The 15,152-nt window shown below is 37.5% G+C and overlaps 1 long non-coding RNA gene across 1 annotated transcript; it reads right to left on the bottom strand.

Annotated features, from left to right (window-relative positions):
- Positions 1–661: 661 nt before the first annotated feature.
- Positions 662–13,700, bottom strand: LOC139142651 (uncharacterized). The gene is made up of 3 exons (XR_011554440.1): positions 13,574–13,700; positions 7,426–7,510; positions 662–842 (listed from the first exon to the last, which is right to left on the bottom strand). It is a non-coding gene; the product is annotated as an uncharacterized lncRNA (long non-coding RNA).
- Between the last annotated feature and the right edge of the window lie 1,452 nt (positions 13,701–15,152).

Here is a 15,152-nt window from a genome sequence, read left to right as displayed (position 1 = left end):
GGAGCTTACGACCCGACATGACTTTGTAAAACGTATTCGTGATTGGCTAATTCTGATGATATGTTCTCATGAATAATTAATTAACCCCCATTCATACTTCCGCAGTTTCCCGGCGTAATCTGCCAGAGCTTGATTTTTGCGTAGGTCAGCGGAGCGGAAATTATTGCTCTGGCCTGCGAGAATGGAAATTTACCAGACGTGTATAGTAGTGGGCAAGCATTAATTTTGAACCCTGCTTTCAGTTTTGGTATATTTACATGAACAGTGCATATTTGTTTGTGTTCCAGAGTTTCTCGTGCACATCTAGAGGTAAATTTGCCAATTTCGTTAGCATATATGTTCCTTTATAGTACACTAATTACCACAAGGAGAAGTCTGGGTACACATATACCATGAACGACATATCCACAACTAGCCCCATCCCACATGCATTCACCCTTACAGCAGGTTTTAACACTGGCAATAAAATCAAATTCAAGATTATCATTCATTCTTATACACATATAGCTACTTTTCATTCACCTGTCACTAACACACACAGATCAAACACCACTTGACAAAGCATCAAACTGTATTTTCATTCAGTAATCTTACCTTTATTACAGTAGAAAATGCCTACAAATAACTGTGTATACTGAAAGAAAATATTAAAATTGTCCTCTACAATTCATTACATGCTCCTTTCTGGTCTTGACAACAGTTTTGTAGATATCTCTCGATACTTCATGCATAATCACACATAGCTTGCAAAGACAGGTATATTTAGTTAACTGAAAGGTACCGGTACATCTTAGTCCCAATATATTCTTTCAAGCAGAGCATCTGTAGTGTTACACCAAACTCTGTAAATGTGAGCAATGGAAATGTAGCGTCAAATACACTTTACTCACATTTATTTAGATGTGGCAGGCCCGAGTGAGTGTACAGATGATACTTATAGCTTGTAAAGGCCTTAGCTTGTAATATTCATGATGTCAACTAACTGCAGTTCAACACATGTTGATGCACCATCCATCAAATACCAAGGCGAAATATGTAATAGTTGGCAACTTTTGTGATGGACAAACAAAAACACAACACCATGCAGCCCACAATACGTATTTTATCCCATGATGCAACATGATTTGTATGCTAAGAGATCAACATTCTGCCACTGAGGGCGCCATTACATATACCATACTGTACCACAAGCACCATGTGTATGAGCCCATGTACTAGTCTATAAGTTAACCTGCACGATTTTTCAATTGCACCAAGTTGGAATCAATTAAGTATTTATTTTTGCTTGATCCATAAACTACAAAGGCCAGACAAGAACAGGCAAATAGTAGTTTTGCCAACTGTCGACATACCAGTAGGCTTTTTGTTTTGACGTGTACATACCTATGTGGTTGCCGATACTGATGTAAGGGACTGGTCAGTTTCTCCGGCCTGGGGGGGGCCGGTGGATTATTTTTTGCCGACGTCAAAAAGTGCTGACCCCCCCTATTCCAATTTTCGAAAACAGGCTGACCCCCCTATTCCAGCTTTCGAAAACAGGGTGACCCCCCCTGCGTGCGACAAAGGTAAACAAAAGGTGGATAATTCAGTGTACATATATATATATATATATATATATATATATATATATATAATATAATTTAAATATAACTATGACCACTGAGACAAGATGTGTAGTGGTCTTTAAACAATAAATTATTATTCTTAAACATTCAGTCATTCTGTGTTTTAATGAAATTGTTGTCATGTCGGTTGTACAATAGTAACTTAAAAGTGTCAATTCTAAAGTTTGAATACAGTATTTTGAATGAGCTGTGAATGTACTGCACTCTTTTTATACTAAAGTAGATGTCCAGAACTATTATAGGAAAAATGTGATTGTGAAATATTAGTGCATGTTGCTTTCTAATACTGAATTCTCATAGAGGAAACAGAAAAGTATCAGGAACTTGTCATGCTTTTCATATAAACTGCAGATTTCATAATGATCAGTACACTTTGCAAAACAGACTTTCAATTTACAGACATCAAGATACCGTATTCTGACATTATATCTCTGATATATTAATTTACTGCGCCCCGAAGGGCTCGCCGAAAAATATTAAACATCCAGATATCTCTAATATATACATACCTGATATATGAAAGTCATGCAGCTGAAGGGCATGCTGAAAAATATTGTTTGATATTTTAAAGAAATGCGCCCAAAGGGCGTGCAGAAAAATTTTAAACATACAAGTATGTCAGATATATATATATGTCTGATATATTAAAGTTTTGCACTAGGGCGGGGCTCCGAAAAATGTCTTATTATTATTAAAGTTATGCGCCCGAAGGGCGTGCCGAAAAATGCAACTGAATGATGAAATTTGTGGCTGGCACAATGCATTTTTCGCAAGTATGAGCCATGTTGAAATTAAAAAACACACTGACCCCCCCTATTGGGCATTTCAAAAACATGGTGACCCCCCCTACCACCAAAGTCAAAAACAGGGTGACCCCCCCCATGAATCCACCGCCCCCTCCCCAGGTTGAAGAAACTGACCAGTCCCTAAGTCAATCATATAATAACAACAAACACACCACCTTATAAAGTGTATTACATATGTTCCCACTGCTCACAGGAAATATACACTGAACTTTAGCGATAGCTTGTTGAAAATTGCGGCTTGTTATTTATATGCTCACAGCGGGTGCCAACATATTTGCTGAATTTGAAGGACTGCCACTGCATCAATTCAATGCAGCTTGTAGCTCGATCGCCGAAATGTGTTGCTCTCTTCGTGATCAGTTATCAGAAATAATGGCGATTGTGCGAACAAGTTCCATCTTTTAATATCTGTTGAAACCACAAAACCGTGTTGTACATGTTCCTGGCCAGTGATAAATTCATGCACGCGAGTACAAGGAAAAATTTCCACTTGCAATGTAAATATTTTTGAGGCAATCACAATTGTTGTACCTACACTGGACGTGCACTCTGATTGCATTGCAATGGTTTCACATGGGGTTTATGCATTGCGCAGTCTGGTGACAACACAATGTGCAATTCCATCTCCGTGCATACAAATCATACTGCATTATGATAATTTTGAATTCTGTGCAGTCAGGTACATCACAATTAGTGGTGCAATATATAATACAACAGTAAAGATGTCCTTTTGCAATATTGTGTTGCAGGGAATTAATGTAAACAATATTTGGTTCATCAAGCAGTAATATATAAGAAATTTTAACTTATTATTGGCTTGAAGGTCTTTGGTTTAATGTTTCTGTACAAATCATTACCAACACAGAAAATTCTGACTTGCAGTTATTGAGATTTTCACTTTTGCTGCTCATTAACATACTATTGGTAAATAAGAACTCCATAAGAACAAATTCCTGTTTACAGTTGAGCAATTGCATCTACACAACTAATACAAAATTGATATGTGCAACAATTCTCAAGCTTTTCAATTGGACCAAGGAATTCAAGAATGAGGTGCTTGGCATTTTGTTTTGTACCAAAAATAGCAAAATTTGTCCCCAAAATACAACATGCCAGGATTTGTAAAATTTGAACATAACTGATGTAGATCATCCCCATGGACCTTCATGTTAAATTTTGAAGCAATCAGACCAGCTTTGTTGATGAAAAAATGATACAATGACCCTAAAATCGGTTTGGGATCTGGTAAGGTAGCATTATTCGCTTGCCAATGTCTCTTGACTGGGCAGCTGGATGCACCCCAAAATCAGGTAGTTAGTGCCAAGTAATGAGACTCTCACGAGCCCGCTCTCATGCGGACGATGGTAAGGCAGTTGTTGTGCAAAGGAGCTGCCCCCGACTGTACCATATTTTGCGGGGAGGGCAGATTTTTGTGAGGCGCTGCAAAACGGGTGACTGTTGAAAGCTATGGTGAACGGGGGACTTGTCCAGGACAACCATCTAAATAAAAAAATATGAAAATTGTTATATCCGGTCATCCTTTTGGACTCACTTTAGAATAATCATATCCATTTACAATTTGTATTTCAAGTAGCAGATCAAAGCATCGACTTCATCAAGATTGGACTGGATTAGCCTGTTTATAAAGGTTTTCGTTTTCAGCCAGATCTAAATAGCAAGCAACTTTGTTGAAATATCATGGCAAATCTGCCGGGTAGCGACTGCAATTATGTAGAACAGACCATGGATGTACAAAAATAGAACAGCGGTATCTTAGCGTTCAACCCCGGTGATCGACAAACACTGGGATTTAATGCGCTTATACGTTTGAGTTTTGTTCTCTTATCTATCGAAAGTTGATAGTTGCTGCATTTCTATTCAGAGTTTTTGTTTTTAAAAAGTAGCTATCTACCGTTATCGGCTTAATTCGTCCCTCAAAATAGTACTGCTGAAAGTGTGCGGAGTGATTTGCAGAACGGTGTTGTATTGAAGGAGGAGCGGTCCAGACTACCTATTACTAGATAACATGGAAGTACTTACGGAAACCAATTGAGCCAGTCTCGACTAGCACTAGACTAGCTGAAGTCTATTTATGGTAGAATACAGGGATGTCTCAATATTTCGCGATAGAAATCAATTTCGATTCATTCTTATGTATCTTATCATAACGCAAGTTGATCAACATGTTCTGGCAATTCACAGTTGATGCAAACGCAACGAAAGAAAAGAAATGGGCCGTACTCAAATAAAGACTCTGACAACAGCTCACACATTAATCTTTATTAGGGAAACAAATGTACCGATCGGGACATAGGCCTATGATACCACTTTATTCATCTCGTTTTCTTTTATGATGCTTTCCCACATCATATGAGATGATATTTTTTTTTTCGACAGCAGTCTAAATATAGCATGTCATATATATATAATTTTTAAGGTTTCGTGACACTACAAAAGCCATATTTTCAAGGTCCAAGGTTTGCCCCTAAAATTTCGACTCAGGGTATCCCCTGGAAAATGTTACAACTCGTCAAATTGGGCGGGTCAGCTAAATTTCCGTTATCGATACTAATGATGTCAACGGAATGTTGAAGTTCGTTGTTGTGATTGAAGTTAATACCAAAACGAATACGAGTACGAATACGAAAATGATGTTTGTTTATAAAATCTTTCCTCCAAAGACTACTGCTGGCCCACAGGCGCTCCTTAGCTTGGTAGTCTGCTAAATACTAGATCGATTTTCGGCCCGATCTATCGATCCCGTGGTCGATATGCCCGCCACTGTAACCTAGTGAGTATTTAGGACACAATGGCGGGCATATTGATTACGGGATCGATAGATCGAGCCGAAAATTGATCTATTTAGCAGACTACCCAGCTAAGGAGCACCTGTGTACTGGCCGTTTGTTTTTAAAATCTCTCCTCTAATTATAGCAACGATATCTTTCAATCTAGGCCCTAAAAAGATTGGATCTTTTTCAACTTACATTCTCAAATATTAAAGTATTGATATATTGTCATATAAAAAGCACTTTAAGTTCTGTAAAGACAGAACTTTTATATAATACGTACGAAATTTGGACTAAAAATAAAAAATTTTGTCAGTGACTCCTATACGAATACGAAAACGAATACGAAAACGAATACGAAAATAACTTCAGCATCGTGAATTCAGCATGGTGACCTCGATCTCTCTGGCTTGCAGACGATCGGAGAGTTGTATGAGACTCCTTCTGGGGAAATTTAAGGCAAATTACTACTTTGAAAGTCAGGGATATAGTGTTTCAACAAAATTGTGGGGTTGATGATATTTTTAGGTGAAGTCATGAGCTTCCAGTACACCAAATATACGTGCAGTCAATTCCGTTTGATGCCATGTGCCCGGCCTAGTAAAGTGACAGAAAATTTGATTCTTCGTACTTCACTGTACCAGCATATATTTACAAGTAACGTTTCATTCAAAGTTGGTGGTAAATAAAATTTGCTTCGTGAAAAGTTTGTTGTTCTTTTTACAAGCCTTCAGCTTCCGAAATCATTGTCTGGTTATCGGGATCATACGTGGCCCGGCATTTGAGTTTGTCCCTAAGGCTGCAGGGCCCAGTGTCAGCGGACGCACATCGATCACCTTGCTCATATACCATGAATCGTAGACTGTAACAGACTAACTGATTTTCCAATAGTGTTTACATTGTGACAAAAAAAAAATAGACTAAATTTTAAATGTTTCATTGTCTCAATAGAGAAGCAATAACTGTATGGGCTATCAAGTGTGTAATTTGGTAGAAAAGTAGTCTCTCTATGGATGCTGGACTTACAATTCTAGCCCTGATGTTAGTGCTTCCCTGTGACCCATGTCCGGTATTTTTGCGAGATATTGTTGCTAATTTTGCGTCAAAAGACGCAAGAACACACTCTGGGCAAAACACTGCACTTTACTCATCATTGCTCCACTGGGGGTTAGTGGGTTATGCATACCTCATCCTGTAATTGGGCTAACGCCTGTTGGATGATGGACTGATAAATGAAATGATAAATAAACACAGATTTCACCCCTGACCAATGTTAGAGCGAAGCATGTACAGACTAGACTATCTTTCTTACTAGTTCTAATTCCAAGGTAGGTTGAAATGCTGTTTAACCATAGAACTCTACTGTGTTCCCCAGTGATGACATCACATATGGGGAAAATTTGTCAGATAAAAGTAGAACAGTAACACTGAAATGAAAATGAAACAAAGAATGTCTGAACAAATTATAGGTAAATGTTATGATTATTTCAGTTTCAATGATGTGCCTACATAACAAACATGGCATTATGTGTCGAAATGGATGAAGACAGCCGAGTCAGAAATTATACTGAATGCCTTGCATGTTGACTAGTATATAAACAGGTGGCTGATATGTCTTTGAAGTAGGTCGTTATTTCGAGGGCAAAATATTTTGATTATTTCTGAGGAAACTAGTTTCTCCATGTAGACAATTTGGCACTACAAAGATTAGCCTGATCATGTAGTCCTCATTTATAGTGCAGGAAATTCAAGACTTTGCTGCCAACCTGCAGAATGGCATCTGCTGGCAGCGTACATCATTGGTGGCACACTTCATCTCAGTACTAACATTTAACCACAGCTCACCTGTCAGGACAAATGTCCTAATAGAATGCAAATAAACAAATAAGTGTACCGGTATACAAGATCAAGATACCACTGAATTTACAAGTTCTAGAAAGAACAAAGTTAGCCTTTTTGATTTCATTATAAATAAACAACCACAGTGCAATAAAGGCTAAGATATTCAGTGTGAATTATCTGTGCAAAGAATTTCCATCACACTGTTACAGGGTGATGGCAATGCTTACCATAATTTACCCAGTGTTGTGTTCAACAGTGTTTATGTGAAAAGATGCTGTGAAGTTTCTGTGGTCAGTTTTCAAAGCAATGTATAAATTCACTTTGATAAAAAAGATGGCAGAAAATGTTAAATTCTCAACATACCATCTGTGCCATTTGGCACAACGCTTTCAACACAGCCTTAGGTAAATATTCTCCGGGACCATACTTGCACATGTATCTTTTCAACCTTACAGGAAGACGAATAAAGTTTTTAGAATAGCAAAATGTAAAAATACCGCAATTTTACGGTGTCGCTCAAATTTGATCAGAATTGGTACATACCAGCTAGTATGGGTATCAAGATCACAATAAATGTTGTTTCTATCTGTTCAGTGCAGGAAAATTCTATGTTGATGTTGTGACAATGATTTCTGCACAGTACAACCAGAAAAACAACAAGAAATATTTAAACCAGAAAAACAAGAATGACAAAAGTAATTAAGGTCTGAAACTTTAGGTACTGGAGGTCAACTTTAGCAACATGCATAGCAGAAAGGCAGCTAGCCCCCCTTAGTTTGACCATAGACGGTCTTCCTCCCCTCTACTGTCTATGGTTTGAGCAGGTCTGTTAATATGTAACAGTTCAATGACAATGACAGGAAATGACTCAAGTCAGTGGAGTAAGCCTGTTTCAAGCCTGTTTCAGAATTTCGCTTTTTCTTACCTCATTTGCACATTTTTGACACTGATGTGTTCATTTGAACAAATTCACATCTCAACCCCTACATCTACCTGTACACCAAATACTGAGACGGTAGCTTTGGCGGTATGGGAGCCTTTGTGTGTGACGGACATACATCCGCACATACCCACAAATATACAGACACAGACGCCACTTAGACTCATCATATAAGCTCTTTTGGTATTTATATAAAAACCAAATATGAGCTAAAAATTAGAAATCTCAAGATATTTTGTTGCCTTTGCAAAAGTAAAAGATACAATATGAGAACACACAAAGAATCTTCCCCTGGTTAGCTGATGTTGTTACATCTATTGTTTCAAGGAAGGCTGAATTTTATTTGTTTCAAAGGCAGTTATTCAATGACAGTGTTTCTGTTGAGGACAGTACCAAGCTAAATTTTACTGGATCTCCCAAGTCATGTTTCTTGGGTTCTCTGACTGTATATCAGTGCAAGAATGATGGGAATATGAGAGTGGTACCACACTTGCCCCAAACCTTAGCAAAAACACTGTTTTAACATTGTAAAAATGATTTAAATTCAGGAAAACTTACCGACACAAGAGCAAAAAATACATTTCAGAATTTTTGTGAAAAAATGTCAAAATGTTTTGTCCTTTCTTGTAATTTACATACAATTGAATTTATTATTGATATATGGTGTTTGCTTTTATCCAATTCCATAAAGGTTTGTGATAGAATCGTGACTTGATCACCACTAACACAAAAGACATGGGTATATGATAGATTTTGAACTAAAATCTACTAGTGTTGCCATGACAACAGCCTTCCTGACTGCAAATTGTGCAACACCCTTGTATCACTATAAGATCTTTTTAAAGAAAACAAATGAATTCTTTACAAAAACAATGGCATATCTGACACTTTGAAAATTTATGCAAGTTTTAAGAAATATAAATTGTTGAAGATAGTTGCCATGGTAATTATGCATTAAAATAACAAAATGATATCAGAAATATGCACTGATATAGCAAAAATTAGTTAAAAATTTACCCTGATGAAGTGTTATTGTGATGCTGTTTGATTTATATCGCAATTGGATTTAAATTTCAAGTTACATCAGCAAAAAGCCTATTGCTAAGACATTTGCTGTTTGACCTTTGACCTCTTTGAACTTGTGGTCAGTTGGGCAAAATTTAGGTAGGAAGGTGGTTAAGGTGCCTATGAAAGACACAAATCAAATGACACAATAGGTTTGGCCTTCTACAAAATAAAACAAAATTTATGTATCCATATGACATGTCTATAATTTTTTGATGTTTTTGTTCAGAGCAGTGAATAGATATCTTCAAAGAGTTTCCTACTAATTTTATGTAATTTTATCAAAGTTTCTTTATTTCCTTTAGTATAACATAGTGCAAGAAATGTTGAGTCTTTTAAACACGGTTTGAAAACTTATCTTTTTAATCTGTATTATCAGTGATTTGTTTATGCTTTGCAGTACATTTTCTTCACTGCAGGACTGCTCGTGTGGTGCGTTTTATTCCTGACACTTGCATCAAGTATTTTGTAAATTTGCATATTCTTTTGTGTGTTCTGTACAGCGTACTGTGACATATGTGTAGTGCGTTTTTTAAAGAAATTCTAATAATAATAATAATAATAATAATAATAATAATAATAACTTATTTCATGTAATTTTACCAAAGTTTTCTTTAGTACATCAAATGCAAATGCAATCAGATTAGGGGATAGCAAGTTACTAATGTTTCCCTACCAATCACCGCTTACAAAGTTCAAATAAATGTATGAAGGACAGATAGCATTTTTGACATTTTGAAAAAGAAAACTTTAGGAAATGCACTGTTATATTGTTGCCATGGTAAAAGGGCACTAATGATGATAGCGAAAATACTAAATGTAAGAATGTATCCTGTTGAATTATCATTGTGATGCAGATTGATTTATGTTAACATCTAGCCACAATTTCAAGCTGTATCAGCAAACATAACTTATTGTTACATCTTCTCACTGCTTGTTGGTTTATTTTGACCTTTGACCTCATTGACCTTGTGGTCAGTTGGACAAAATTGATTGGCCAAAGTCAAAATTCTGGAGAGAGACAACCATATAGTCTTCAACAAAAATCAACAAATGTAGCAATATTATTTGTTCTCTGAAAAAAGTGCCATTTCCATTTTCAGACAAACATTTGAAAAAAACAACTTAAAGAAACAAAAATTTGTTTCATTGCTATGGTAATGAGGTAATAATATATTAAATAACAAAAATTCATAGTTTAGAATTTACCCTGTGTATTGTCCTTTTGATGAACTTTGATTAATATCAACATCCATTCAAGATATTATCAGCAAACACAGCTTAATGTCACGACATTTTAATTTCACACCACAAAATCTGCTTTTCTTAACCTTTGACCTTCCATCAGCTGGACAAAATTGAGTCTGCCTGGTCAAGAGCCTCATTCAGGACAGAAGTTGAACAAACCCATGGGCTAGCCTTCCAAGGTCCGAATATGTAAAATTAAACAGATACAGCCATCGTAAATTTACCATGAGAAAGCAGTATTACTAAATTCTCAGATGTACACATTGAACAATCAACAAAATACAACTAATATGGTTGCCATGGCAAAAGAGCTTAAACTATGAAATATTTTGTAGAGTTCAAATTTACCCTGTTGATTTGTCATTTTGAGTCAGTATTTGATTTATATCAATGTCTACTCTCAATTTTAAGCTGTATCTGCAAACACTACGGTAGTTATATGGAAATTCAGCTTCACAATCGATCTGCTTATTTTGACCTTTGACCTCTCTGACCTTGCAGCTGGCTGGACAAAGTTGAGTAATGAGTCTGATGGGTCAGTCCAAATTCAGGACAAAAGTAGAACAACCAAACAGGTTTAGCCTTTCATTAGAAGTAGCATGATTAACACATAACGTGTGCCATGAATAAAATGCCTTCCCACATGTTGAAAATGCAATTGTTGCTCAGGAACACAACGCTGTATTGTTGCCATGGTAAAAGGGCAATAAAATATGAAATAACAATATATCGATTATTCAAGAATTTACCCTGTTGAATTGTAATTTTGATGCAGTTTGATTTGTATCAATATCTAATCTCAGTTTCAAGTTGTGATTGTGAGAACAGTTTGTTACTTGACAAAATACATTGAAATTTCACTCCATTGATATGCTTGTTTTAACCTTTGACCTTTCAGGTGGCTGGTCAAAATTCATACTGGATGGTCAAGGTCCTAGTCCAGGACAGAAGTTCAACAATCCATGTGGTTTAACATTCCATGATGATAAACTTCTAGTGTGTGACAAGGGCAACAACATTGTTCAGATACTGAACCAAGACTACACATGTGAAAAGGTGCTGGGCAGTTTCAGCGGTCAGTTTGCCAAGCCATTCAAGCCACAGTCCGTAGCAGTCTCTAACGACAACCACTACTTCATACTTGATGACAGCAATTTGCAAATTGTTGTTTGTGATCAAAATAATAAAGTTATCGGAATAATTACTTTACCTGCAGACATAAATCCCTGGTGCATAGCTCTCTTGAAAGGGTTTGTTTTGGTCACTGATGTCAAAGGTCATAGGTTACTCAAGTACACCAAGACTGGTCAATATGTTTCAGAGGTTGGCAGTCTTGGTGCTGGACAGACACAATTCCAGTACCCCTGGTTTGTCGCTGTCAACAGTATGGATGTCATCATGGTGTCTGACTGTAACAATAACTGCATCAAGTGTTTTGATTCTGATTTCAATTACCTGTACCAATACGGTGAGAAAGGTTACGGCGATAGTCAGCTGTACTACCCATGCAGCATTGCCGTTGATGGCGCTGACAATGTTTATGTTTGTGATTACGACAATCATAGGATTTCGATTTGGAGTCGAGATGGGACTTGGTTATTTAATCTTTTTACAGATGAACTGAGTCTGCCTGAGTACATTGCAGTCAGCCGAGACAGCATCTGTGTTAGAGGGTGGAATGACAAACACATCACAGTATTTTCTAAGTAGACAGAAACACCAAGATGATGTGTATGTCTGTATTTCATCAAAATATTGGATTTCTGTCAAAACTTTCGGCGCGAAGTCAATTTCCAATTATCACTCAAGCGTGACGACGAACGATTAGCACCGTTTACATAATGTTTACATCTCAAAAACCATCAATTTCTCAGGTTTAGAACGATGGTTTTTGAAAAATATTACTATATGTTGATGTCGCCTCATGTCTAGTGTAAACATAGACACAAATGATGTTGTTTTTCGATAATTTTCACTCAGAAAATTTAGGAACTTTGACAGAGGAATGTCTTAGAATGAAGTTAGGTCACCGTATTTGACACACATTACGCAATGTGATGCCGTTCAGTAAATCAATGAAATCTTGAAAAAGTTACGTTTTAAGCGTTTAGGAACAAAAGCTTCCACGAAAATTGTGAATTTCGGAAAATCCCTTCATCTCTTTGGTACGAGTTACCCAAGATTAAGTTGTTTAAACAATTTTAAGTGACATTTTCGATGTGATCGGCGTCTGAATGCAATGAACACTGCAAAACTGATCCCGTCACATCACAACAATAGACCATGGCTAGACCACAGTCGTTTGGAGAGCTATTCAGCGCTGGGACTATTCGCCCCATAGACGAGTGTGCAGAAGCGAGAAATACCCCAAGTCTGGAAATGAAATGGCTATTTCGTATAGAGATTGTGCCACCATGTCATCTTCGACGTTCGATTTTACCGTGAAAAGTAGCAAGTTCATCTATCATGTAACCGTCGACCGTTCCCTAGCATTCTCAAAATTCATACCTGGTACTTGATTTGCTTCACAAACGCTCGTTTCGTGTGATTTTCGGCCGAATTCGACGGACACATCGCTAAAACATAAGCGTGAGCAACATTCCGGTCACCTCACAGTGGACGTTGGGCACCTCCACTTTACTGACGTTAGCGCCGCGTACCCATGAGGGGTGACTGGAAGGTTGTTCATGCCTTATGTTTTGGCGACGTGTCTTCTGAACTCGGCCGAAAATCACACGAAATTCATACCTGATACTTCATCTGCTTACAAAATGCTCATTTCCTGTGATTTTCGGCTGAGTTCGAGATAAACCTGGCCAAACATAAGCGTGAGCAACATTCCAGTCATCCCTCATGGGTAGGCGGCGCCAACGTCAGTAAAGTGGAGGGACCCAAGAGGTGACCAGAATGTTGCTCACCCCCAGGTTTTGGCGAGGTGTCCGTCGAATTCGGCCGAAAATTACACGAAACGAGCGTTTTTGAATCAGATAAAGTATCAGGTATGAAATTTTAGAATGATAGGGAGCGATCGACGGTTGCATGATAGATGAACTTGTTAATTTTCACAGAGAAATCGGACACGGAATGTGACATGGCGTGGTTTTTATAGCCATTCTGTTTCCAGACTTGGGGTATTTCTCGCTTCTGCACACTCGTCTATGGGGCGAATAGTCCCAGCGCTGAATAGCTCTCCAAACGACTGTGGCTAGACCAAGGCGAATCACAATTGTGTGTGCAAAATAACGTTTCAAAATTTACCTGTATATCCTTTAGTGTTTCTTCTAATCTGTCATGTCATATTTCCTTCCCAATAAGAGTGGAATACTTGTTTTGAAATAAAAAGGTAAATGAAGATGACAGTGCCAACAGTGTGACTTCGTCAGTGATCACTCAGGTCACTCTCTGGGTCACTTTGCATGTTTTAAGTTTTGTAGAGGGCGCTACCCGATTACCGAACTAACCGACCTGGCGGAGAACTCAGATGACAAGAGATTCGCAAATTATTGATCAATGCAACACCACTGTGAAAATACGGCATTAAATATCCAACTTGTCAAGTCATGCTCATCGTTTGTCTTTTGTAACATTTGTGAATAGCTGTATCCAGATATATTTATGTGTTTCTAATTTGATTTTTAGCTTAAGTTTTTTAGATTAAGTTTAATTGAATTAAAAATTGAATAAATCGAAGTTACATGCAACCTGCAAACTGTGTTGTCTTCAGTGGAAAATTCTTGTAGTGGTCTGAGTTTTAGGCGAGTATGTGTTGTCTTTGATCATGTCATTCTATTTATTTATTTATCTATCTATTTTTCAATTTGTTTATTGGTTGGTTGGTTTGCTTATTTGTTTGTTTGTCTGAATGAAGCAGATCATCAGCGTTCAAGTGAACAGCGGTCCCTCCATCACGCACTGTTACTGCGTATGCGTACAACAGAAGAGACCACCCTATTATCAAATGTACTCTCCGGGACAAGTCGACACTCGGTGCTTGAAATATGGTGATATTACACGCAATGGTAGCTTTTTAAACCGCTAAATTACCAAATGAAAACTATTGTATTAAAGTCCATTGAAAGTTGATCGACCCCTCTAGGCCTGCAATAACACAATGCGCTAAATATCTGATGTTCGCTTTTTGTTTTTGTTTGTTTGTTTGTCTGTTTGTATGTAGGCCTATACAAATACATACCTCGAGTAAATTACAACATAGCTAACCATGAAGATGTTTGTTTGATATAAAGCTAAAAATGAAATATAAAATGTAAATAAAAAACCAGAATAGCAAGCAATGTCACTCTGCACGAACTATATCACTCCACCCGGATGAATCAGACAAATGCATCCATGATCCAAGTATAGCAACTCAAGGCCTTGATAAAGATATACTGGGATGCATTTGTCTAGGCAGAGTGTTAGTTCTTGCAGAGTGTGCTTGCTGGTTTTCATTTAACATTTTATTTATTGCTGTATATTTCAAACAAACAAATTTCTTCATCTTTCAGCCATGTCGTAAATTTCTCGATGTGTCATCAGTATAAAGCACAAACATCACTAAACATCGGAGATCATGACATCCCTGTAAAATACCCGTTTGCACCTGTCTACGCCACAGGCGCTCCTTAGCTGGGTAGTCTGCTAAGTAGATCGATTTCGGATCGATCTATTGATCCCGTAGTCGATATGCCCGCCACTGTGAGGTTTTAGGTTGCAGTGGCGGGCATACCGACTACGGGATAAATAGATCGATCCGAAAATCGATCTACTTAGGCAGACTACCCAGCTAAGGAGCGCCTGTGGTCTACGCCACTGTTTGCAAGAAGTCGTCAGTTTAACA

The sequence above is a fragment of the Ptychodera flava genome, chromosome 10 (genome assembly GCF_041260155.1).
Source record: "Ptychodera flava strain L36383 chromosome 10, AS_Pfla_20210202, whole genome shotgun sequence".
Classification (NCBI taxonomy): domain Eukaryota; kingdom Metazoa; phylum Hemichordata; class Enteropneusta; family Ptychoderidae; genus Ptychodera; species Ptychodera flava.
Note: the sequence above shows the minus strand (reverse complement) of the source record. Positions and strands in the feature narration are given on the sequence as shown.